The sequence below is a fragment of the Mustela lutreola genome, chromosome 7 (genome assembly GCF_030435805.1).
Source record: "Mustela lutreola isolate mMusLut2 chromosome 7, mMusLut2.pri, whole genome shotgun sequence".
Classification (NCBI taxonomy): domain Eukaryota; kingdom Metazoa; phylum Chordata; class Mammalia; order Carnivora; family Mustelidae; genus Mustela; species Mustela lutreola.
The window spans coordinates 39,607,336-39,617,481 of NC_081296.1; the positions used below are offsets into that span (position 1 = coordinate 39,607,336).

General features: G+C 50.2%; 1 long non-coding RNA gene across 2 annotated transcripts; it reads left to right on the forward strand.

The window, feature by feature from the left end:
- Positions 1 to 542: 542 nt before the first annotated feature.
- LOC131835823 (uncharacterized) lies at positions 543 to 7,892 on the forward strand. 2 transcript variants are annotated; one of them, XR_009355375.1, is made up of 4 exons: positions 543 to 1,043; positions 5,006 to 5,034; positions 5,119 to 5,561; positions 5,839 to 7,892. It is a non-coding gene; the product is annotated as an uncharacterized LOC131835823 (long non-coding RNA). The 2 variants fall into 2 exon arrangements; XR_009355376.1 differs by lacking the exon at positions 5,006 to 5,034 and having other exon boundaries at positions 545 to 1,043.
- Positions 7,893 to 10,146: the final 2,254 nt, after the last annotated feature.

Below are 10,146 nucleotides of genomic sequence, written 5' to 3' on the forward strand. Positions count from 1 at the left end.
GATGAGAAAGACTGCAGCTGGGGTCTCTAACTCGGTAGGGAGGGGCCGGGTGCTTGCAGGTGCAACTTGCATTGGAAATACTACTCAGGAGTTCCATTTTGGATCTAGCGTTCTCTGGTTTGACTTCGTCTGGCTTCCTGGAGAGTCACACACGTGTTGGGGGGACTCATGAGCATTGCCTCCCACTGGGCAGATACCAGGCATAACCAGGCAGTGGGGGACTCAGAGCGTGGTCCAGTGGCATGGCCAGAATGATGTACTCACAGGGAGATTACATATGAATTTGGAGAAGCTGTGGAGATAGCTAGTGGCGATGTTGCCAGGGCTAAGCCCCCTAAGATCCATCTCTTGGTAAGACCTGGGACTTGGAAATGCCTAGGTCTTCTTGTTATCAGCCCCACGCATTTTCTGGGGTGAGTCATTCATTTACGTGCTCTTATTGCCAGTGGGTCACCATTACCCAGTTCCTGGTGGAGTTAGAGATAAGCTATCAGGAGTCCTTTCCGGTGGTGTCTCCTGTCCCACCTTTATAGCCGCTGCATCTCAAGGAACCTTTGCCTGCAGCCTATTTAGGGGATGGGGTGCTGAAGGCTGCTAAGCTCAGGGTGAGAGCAGGTGATAGCAGAGCCCTTGCGGAGGCTCACAGCCTCCTTTGTTCTTGTATTTGCCCAGCCTTGAGCAAACAAGTCACAGTAAACTAGGCAGCATTTGGATATTGGAAATGCAAAGAGAAAGTGTCTGGAAGAACAATAAAGGAGTCAGAGCAGAGGTGACGGGTGCGTGCAGGAGATTACATTGTTTAATTCCCCTCAAAGGCAAGGTGGTTTCCCAAACGAGCAATGGTTATTTGAAGCCTGGCTGGAGTGGGGGGGGGGGATGCCTGGTGTCGGTGTTTCGCTCTTTCCAACATGAAACTCATTTGCCTGGATGCTGACTCAGAATTTGCAGGCAGGACGTAGGCACCCAGTTTAGCTCAGCCCCGTGAATGACAGAAGAAAACATCAGGCCTCAGGAGCTCCAGCCTTGCTGGGGAGGAAAATCAGGTAAGAACAAAGCAGTTGGGGAAGCATAAGGGGCTCAGCCAAAAGGCAGTGTCTCCATAGGGCTCAGACGCGGGGAAAGCCTCTGTCTTCCCTGTGCCAAGCAGTTGCTTCTTCCCTCTGTCCGCACTCTGCAGTCCTTGGCTAGCACAGACCTGCATTTGTACCTTCACGTAGTCAATTACACATCTGTCTCTCTCATTAGACCTGGGGTTGGCGCACTATAGCCTGGGTGATTCTTGTAAGTGAAGGTTTAGTAGATCATGGCCGCCCTCATTCATCTGCTCACGGTCTCTGGCTCCTTTGGTGCCGGGAGGGCAGAGCTGGGTTCTGGGAACAGAGATAGTCTGCAAAGCCGAAAACATTCGCCATCCAGCCCTCCTCGGGGAAGGGTGGCCAACTTTTAATTAGACAATAGGCAGATGGAGGGCAGGGGACTGGCTCTTCCTCCTTTTCAACCCCTAGGCACAGCGCTTTGCACACTAATGCTTAATTAAAAGAAGTGTCCAGGCAGGGGAGAGTGAAGAGCATCCAGGGAAACAGTTCAATTACTTAAGAGCAGGAGCCGTTTTCAAGGACTTTAAAAGCCTTCATTTACATATACAGAGTTGATAAGCTAATTGCACAACAATCTTGTCCTAAATTAAAGCAGCCCCTCAGGTCTCATTAGATAACACCTTGTTAAACCAGTTCAAGGAAACCCGCTGTTTCTCGATGATAATAAAAGTTCAATTTCCATAACCCAGACTCTTTCTCTCCCCACCACCCTGATCCCTCTTTAGTCTGAATGAGATGTCAGGTAGACGTTTCCCCTGAAGTGGAGACACCCAAGCAGATAACCCAGCATAGTGTTTCTGGAACTGTAGAGGCTGGTGAGCGGGGCACCGTTTCTGGCATTTTGCAGTATAGACCAGGTGCTCAGGGACCGGGAGCATCCCCAGGGTCTAAGACAGTGATCACGACATGGAAATTTTAAACGTTGCCTCTGAAATTAACATTCCTTGCAACAGAGCAAAACCAATATGAAAGAATGTTTAATTAGAAGTCTACGAAACAAATGACATTATGCTATCTCCGACTCCATTCTTCAAGTTAGTTTATAAATGATATTAAACGAGGACGTGAGTACATTTTAAGGTGTTTGGCGGGGTGTAAGGGTGGGGCCTCTAGATGGGGAGATGGGTGCAGAGAAGGATACATATTTTGTGGGGTCCAAAAGTCAGAATTTTAGGGGCTCTCTTTAAGGGTATGGATATAGGGCAGTATCTTACTTCTGTAAATGCTACACAAATGTTCTGCAAACGTTACTTTGTGGGGTGGATGGATATAACTGGTGAACATTTTGTTAGAGTGTTTCCAGAGCCTTGCAAAGACCTAGGTGGGAGGCCCTGAAGTTTAGGTTCTATGGGTCTTATAGTGACCACTCCCCTAAGCGACTGGGTTGTTAGATCAATGGAGTCAAACAAGCTTGGGAGGAAGCCCTGTCAGCACAGGATTGGAGAGTCACAATTCTTATAACTTTTTAAAGGTTCTGACAGGGATGCCTGGGTGGCTCAGTTGGTTAAGCAGCTGCCTTCAGCTCAGGTCATGATCCCAGCGTCCTGGGATCGAGTCCCACATCCGGCTCCTTGCTCCGCAGGGAGCCTGCTTCTCCCTCTGACTCTGCCTTCCACTCTGTCTGCCTGTGCTCGCTCTCGCTCGCTCTCTCTCTGACAAATAAATAAATAAAATCTTTAGAAAAAAAAAATAAATCAAGATTCTGACAAGCCCTGTCGTTCAGAATATTGTTTGATCCAGAGTTTCTGAACCTTGTTCTTGCCATAGAGACCCCCTCTTGGGGAAATATTTTCAAACGACTGAGAAGCAGGCTGGGAATGGCTGACTTTGCCCCCATCCCTTCCTTACCCCTTCCCAATCCCATTTGCCTTTCTGAAGGAGCTAACTGGGACAAGGACTCCAACCCTCTCGCTGTCTCAGGGCAGAGCTGGGACCCTCCCCAGCCTGGGATTGCAGTCACCGCCTGTCAGCAAGGTGCTTTTCCCGCAGGGGCTGGCTGAGAGGCGAGGACAGTATCTGGCCTACTCAGAAGGGGGTTCTCATGTAATAAAATACTTTCCTAAAAAAAAAAAAAAAAGTTCTGTAGCTCAGACTTTCTCTTCCTCAGAATTTTAAAAGAACGGGGCATTTTAACTCAAATGAGGGCAAAAGGGGTTGACGTATGGATTCCTGAGTCTCACTATTTTTTTTAAAATATATTTTTATTATTATTTATTTATTTGACAACAGAGATCACAAGTAGGCAGAGAGGGAGGAGAAGCAGGCTCCCCACTGAGCAGAGAGTCCAATGCGGGGCTCGATCCCAGGACCCTGGGATCATGACCTGAGCCGAAGGCAGAGTCCCCAACCCAGTGAGCCACCCAGGCACCCCTAGGAGGTGCTTTTGATAAGGGTTTTCTGGGCTTCCGTGCCCCAGTGTGGATTCAGAAAGGGTTGGAGGCACACTCTGAGCTGTTCTGAACTGCGCACAAACTAAGTTCATGCGCACCGGGCTCCTGCCTCCCGTGTGTTCTACCTGGGAAGCCTGGTCCAGAAGCAGGCGCTGTACCGCTCCCGCCCCAGACAGAATCTCCTCCAGGTCTGCAGAGCGGCAGGAAAGGAGGGACGTTGTTCGACAGCTGTGGGAGCCAAGTATGGAACCTAAGAGTGACCAGAGAAGGTGGTGGTGGTGTGCATGTGCCCTGTTTTCTTCCCTTCAGGCCACTGAGGGCATCCTCTCCTGACCCTTGAAAACAGCAGTGGTTTTTACGGAACAAGCTTCCTCGTTTTTAGTTTTTACTCTTTTTGGCTCATGACATTGAGCCTCTGCGTCACTCTCTTGGAGCTAAGGGAGAGAGCTGGGGAAGGGGGGGCTCTGCCTGTGCTCTGTGGGGGTGGCGAGATCAGTGGGGCACCCCCTGGAAGGCCCAGGAGGCAGGACAGCCGCAGGGGACAGGGGACGCAGGCCAAATGCGAGACCTTCGCTAAAATCCCTTTCTCTAAGGGGGGAGGGGGAGACACTCTGTACTGGTCCAGAGGCGAGGCCATGCGGATTGGGGAAATACAGTTACCTCTCCACACCTGCCCTCCTCGACGACCCCCCATGTCGTGCGTCCTCGTCCTCGTATTTGCTCTCCTGTCCCCAGAACAGATGGTTTTGAGATGCCCTTTGTTGAGATAGTCCTTTCACGGAGGGTATGTTTGTTAATCATGAGGTTGAGAGCAAGGGTGTCAACACAGGTACAATTTACCTGGCTCTTTCTAATTGCAGTAGAGAAGCCCTAATGGATTAATAACTTTAGTGGGGGTGGGGTGAAGTAGGTCACTACCCCCTTCTCTTTGGAGGCTGGCTTTCGCTTGTCAGTGCTTCTGTCTCGAAGACCCAGCCTCCTCTGCCCATTTCCTTAGTGTCACAGGTGGCTTGCTCCCTCCCTGTCTGACCTACTGGGCGACCCAAGGCAAGTCCCTTCCTGTCCTAGGGTTTCCTCTGCCAGATCTGTAAGCAGAGGGCAATAGACCATCTCTGCGATGGGGAGGGGGCGGGTGGAGGGGTGCTTTGTCCTTATAGCCTTCTCGCTGCAGAAAGGCGGGATGTGCCTATGGGAGAAGGTAGCCGGAGAAACTTTCCAGGGCCATGCTCTTAAAAACAATGCGTTTCTCCACTTTGTGGTAAAACCTCCATGCTGACCTCAGTCTGATGTTAGGTTTTCTAGGCTAGGCTGGTGGATGTCCTCACTGAGGACAGGGGCATCTCCCACAGCCTCATACTGGCAATGACAGCTCGTGCTAGGGTCTGTCCTGCCCATGTCACAGAGATGATAATGAGTCCTTACTATTTACTGAGGGCTTACGGTGGGTGAAGGACAGTGCTGAAGGGCCGAGACACAGTACCTTATTTCATCCCTTGTACTATTATTTCCGTTTTACAGGGAGGAGTGCTGAAGCTCAAAGAACGCAGGTAACTTGCCCACGCTCACAGAGCTAGCAGGTGGCTGAGCAGGGATTTCTAGCCCACACTCTTTTTTTTTTTTTTTTTTTAAAGATTTTATTTATTTACTTGAGAGAGAGACAGTGAGAGAGAGCATGAGCGAGGAGAAGGTCAGAGGGAGAAGCAGACTCCCCATGGAGCTAGGAGTCCGATGCGGGACTCGATTCCGGGACTCTGGGATCATGACCTGAGCCGAAGGCAGTCGTCCAACCAACTGAGCCACACAGGCGTCCCTAGCCCACACTCTTGACTACTCGCCGACCTCCTTCCGTTCGGTGCCTGTTTAAAGGGCCATTAAAATTGGGAATGCTCCTTCTCCGAGCCACAGCCTTCTTTGATTCTTCTTATCACGGTGAAACCAGACACCCAAAGTCGGAGATGACCAAAAGGGTTTATATTCTCTCTCTATTCTTGTAAGTTGCAGTGCCCAGTGACAGCCTGGATTACCCTCACTGCTCAGGGCCCCTGCTGGAGACGGGCTTCAGTCTTCTGAACGGGTCAGCACTCAGCACGGGTTTGCCCCTTCCTTTCTGGGGGCGGGGGCCGTGGTTGTGGTGTGGCTGAGTTACTCCTTCCTGTGCCTGGCCTCTACCTGCTTGGCCAAGGGACTGGGCCAGGCTGGGGAAGGGGGTGGGAGGCCAAGGGAGAAGGGCTTCTTTTTCCTGTGGCTTTTCTTGAGGAGAAGTTGCAGACCAGTGGTGCTCTCCGATCACAGCCCTTTTACCTCATTTGGAACGGTGAGGAGCAAGTACAGTTCACTCTGTTCTTTTCCAGAAATACCAAAAGGCAAGCAAGCATGGTTTTTAGACTTTTCAAGGAATTTACAAACATCACATATTCCCTGCTCTGTCCGTCTTCTGTGCAGTCACTCTCCTGGAACAACAGTGGGTAGCCACGGTTGTGGTCTGTGCCACTGCCACGGGGTAATGTTGGAGGGTCTTGGGCCCCGGAGGGGCATCCCACAAAATGCCCAACTTCTGACCCCAGGAGCAGCGTCTTCTGACTACAGAGTATTCTCCCAACCCGAGTGAGCTTTCCGGCCTGAGGCTTTGTATATGCCCAGCAGGGTCTGTGTGCTCCTCTTGGAAGAGGCAGAAGCTGAGGCCCAGGGAGGTGAGGAACGGAGGCCATCCAAGTGGAACCAACAGCTGCAGCAACACCGGGTTCCTTGGCCCGGATTCCGGGATTCTTTCCACCGACCAGCTCTCCTGTACGGACAGCTCAGGGATCAAAGAAAGCACCTTGATTTCAGATTTTCTTCTCCTCTGACTCACGTTCAGGAGACTTGCCTCCTTCTAGCTTGGGCCTTGTACCTAGAAAGTTTCCATCCGAGGCTGCTACCTCCAGGAGGAACAGAAGGTCCCAGTGGGACTTAGGAAAAATGAGATCAGTCCCAGGCCCCGATCTCTCTGAAAAGTTGTTATTGAATTTTGTGTGTGGCCCTGACCTGGATTTAAAGATTTGCAAGAAGACAAATTCCAAACAGATGCCCATTAGGGCCCTGACAGCCGCAGCTTAAAGATAACATTTACATTCTGCTGGGGTGTGGATCTCTCTGTTCCCCGCTCAGCCCCTCTCCCGCCTCCGGTGGGATCAATACCTCGGCTGAGGTTACATGGAGGTGGCCACATTCTTTTAAGCTGTTTGCTCAGCGCTTGGTTTGCTCTGCTAACATGCCAGGCACTTCTTCCAACAGGCCTGTTTGCCCAGTATTAGGGCTGTTTGCCGAAACACCTACCCCAATCCGAGGGGGCTCAGCTTTCCAAACAGTTGGTCCCCACATCTGTCAATCAATAACGCCAATCGGGTTCCTGATATGGACAGCAAGTGTGGCCAAGTCTAATATTTGCCCAAACACCGCCCCTTCCCCCTGCACCTGACTCTCCCCCAGCCTGACAAGGCCGACATTCGCCAAACGCACAGGCTGCTGGGAAGAGGCAATGTTGGCAGGCAGGGAGCTGATTCCAGGAAGGAAGGGCACATGAACAAACACGATCGCTCCTTTATGGAGGTAATTTACTGAAATGCATGGTGATTACCTGCTCATCCAGCCCTGGCGTCATTAAAAATGGCAGGCTTGGGGCTCTGGTTTCCCTGGGGCTGGCAGAAGAAAGTGGATCTCAAGTTGTGAAGATGGAGGTTGGATCCGGGGGTTGGCTTGGCATCACAGGTGACCAGAGGGACATCAGGCCATTATCAAACCCAGGAAATCAGCTCTGAAGAAGGACGAAATGTTCGCGAGGGAGAACATACCCTCAAAGGACGCTGATATTTAGTGGGTGCAGTTTTTTCACAGATTCGGACTTAGTAGGTTGGTTCACAATATTGTGAATGCACTAAGTGCTCCTCAGTTGTTCTCTTTCAAATGGTTAATTTTATGTCATGTGAATATCACCTTAGTTGGGGGGGAAAAGAAAGAATGAATCCCAGGGAGCCCGGGAGGTTTACATTTGAGAGACTCTGATGCCTAACTCGGGCTTTGGCTCAGAGTAAACGCTTAATAAATGTTTATTGAAAGAACAATCTAACATTTGCACAGTCAACAAAGCTCTTTGTTACACATGAGCTCATTTCATCCTTAAAGAGCCCAGTGAGCTGGGCAGGGAGGAGAATTGTTCTGTTGTAAAGGAGAAACTGAGGCCGAGAGGGGAGAGTGGTTTGTGTAACGTCACAGGGCTAGTCGGGGTGGTACTGTGACTCAAGCCCAAAAGTCTCTGTGGCCAAAGTCTATGTTTATACAGCCTTACTGTTGTGTCTACCTCATGACTTAACGAATATGACTTCCCCCTTCTTTTAGGGTATTGATTACTAAAAATACTTAAAAACTAGACTGTCCAGCAAAGTCACTGATTCTCCGTCCAAATTCTACCACAGGACTTGAAAAATACTTGTTGACTCACTCAGTGGCAGAGACCAACCTCTGGTTGCCGCGGTGACTGTCCAGCGCAAAGCTCGGCTGATTAGGTATCAGTGAAGCCCAAGAACTCTGGCTGCGAAGCGTCTGGAAGAGGGAACTGGGGTCTGTGGGTGGTGACTCCCAGAAGGCATTGCTGGGTGCAAGGTGTCCTCTGGGTGCACAGCACCAATGGCACCGTGCGTGAGGGAGCCTGGTGCTGGTTGGGCCATCTTACCACTGTCACTTGTTGGTCTAGGTGGTGATAGTATGAACCCTTGATTAGAATTATGGAGAATTTCAAGACCATGATAGCTGAGCATGAAATCTAGTACATGTTGCTCTGAGGACAGGGTCTGAGAGACTGCACAGATCTCTGTCGTGTGGCCCCGGGGCAGGCATTGGCTGGCCTCCAGGGGAGCATCTGGGGGTGGGTCTGTATAAAGAGCCCAGGTGGGGGGCAGGAGGAATAGAAGACATCGCTTACTTAGGGCATCCCCCTTTTCTTGGGGAGAACTCCAGCATGCTTCCCCCTCACTTCAGGATCAGAGCAGCCTCCAGACCCACGTGGGGTTCCACCCTGGCACTACTGCCCAGAATCTCTGTGACATGGGTTGGCACACTGAACCCCTCAGAGCCACTTGCTCCTTGGTTATAGAATAGTGCTTTTCTCATCTGGTTAGTGAGGGTCCAATGAGAAGATGCTGGGGTGCCTGGTGGGCTCTGTTAGTAGGGTGTGGGACTCTTGATCTTGGGGTTGTGAGTTTGAGCCCCACGTTGGCTATAAAGATTACTTAAAAATAAAGTCTTAAAAAAGAATGAGAAGATTCCAAAGGGCCTGGCACAGTGCTGAATACACAGTGTCCCTCTTCGCAGACCATACCACCGCTTCTCCAGATGATGCGGGACTGAGTTTTTCTCAGCTGGACTTGAGTTGGCTGGCAAGAAAACACATAGGTGGATTGAAAAGTCAGATGCTTTCAGAGGCTAAGTGGAAAGTAGCTAGGAAGGAGAGAGGCTCCAGAGGCAAGGCTTAGGGAGTGGTGGGGACTGTGGTGAACTGGAGGTTGGGGGCCCTACCTAATGCCACCGAACATGGAAGACCAAATTTATAGGGTAAGATGCTGCCGGTTCATTAGGGGGCGAGGGAGGCCATTTTGAGAACTTTCAAACAGTAAGTTGAAAACTGAGACATTACATCGACATTGAGAGGCGAACTTAAAATGCCATAAGGCCGCACTCGGTAAGTTATAAATGTGGCTCCTGGTGCCAAAGCAACAAGGTATCAGAGTCAGTCCATGCTTCTCATCATCTGCGCCAGAGAAATGGATCCACGTCCTGGGGGCCAGCTCTGAAAGACACTGCAGGGGGCTGTGAGGGTATCTCAGGCTGTGTACGAAGCATGGGGTGATGGGCACAGGCCTTGAGTGCAGGGGATCAGCACGTGCAGAGGAGTTCGAAAAAAACCAAGTTTGACTGAAAAAAACCAAATTCAGTCTGCTTTGATTGTCACCTCGCCCTGGTGATTATACACAATGTCAGCGATAAAATTCTCTGTGAAAAATCTTTCCTTGGCCTAAGGTGTAAGCCAGTGGGGGCTCCTGACAGTAATAACAAGTCTGAGCATATAAGCCTCCTTATTACCGCTGCTTTAATAAACATTTTATTGTACAGCGATGTTAATTTGGAGAACTTCCAGTTACAGAGTTGTGTGTCCCTCCTGCCCTGTGGTAGCACAAGTACCTGAGCTTAAAAAAGTAGATTTGATGCCGCTGATAGCAGAGCGATCGTAAAGGTGCAAGATGTAACCTGACTTCTTGCACACTGCCACGCTGGGTAACCATGGGAATTGAGTTTTGTTTAAAATCTGAAATGACCCAAGAGGGCGCTTTGTGAGATGTAATGTTTTTGTTTAGTGAGTGCAGATTTTATTTTATTTTTTAAGATTTTATTTGTTTATTTGTCAGGGAGGGAGAGAGCACAAGCAGGGGGAGCAGCAGGTAGAGGGAGGAGTAGTGTCCCCGATGGATGTGGGGCTCGATCCCAGGATCCTGAGAGATTGTGACCAGAGCTGAAGGCAGACAGTTCACCTACGGAGCCACCCAGGCATCCCATAGCGAGTGCGTGTTTTAGCTCATGCTTGAAAAAAGTTAACTGAATCTGAATAATGTGTTCCAAGTGGAAACTTA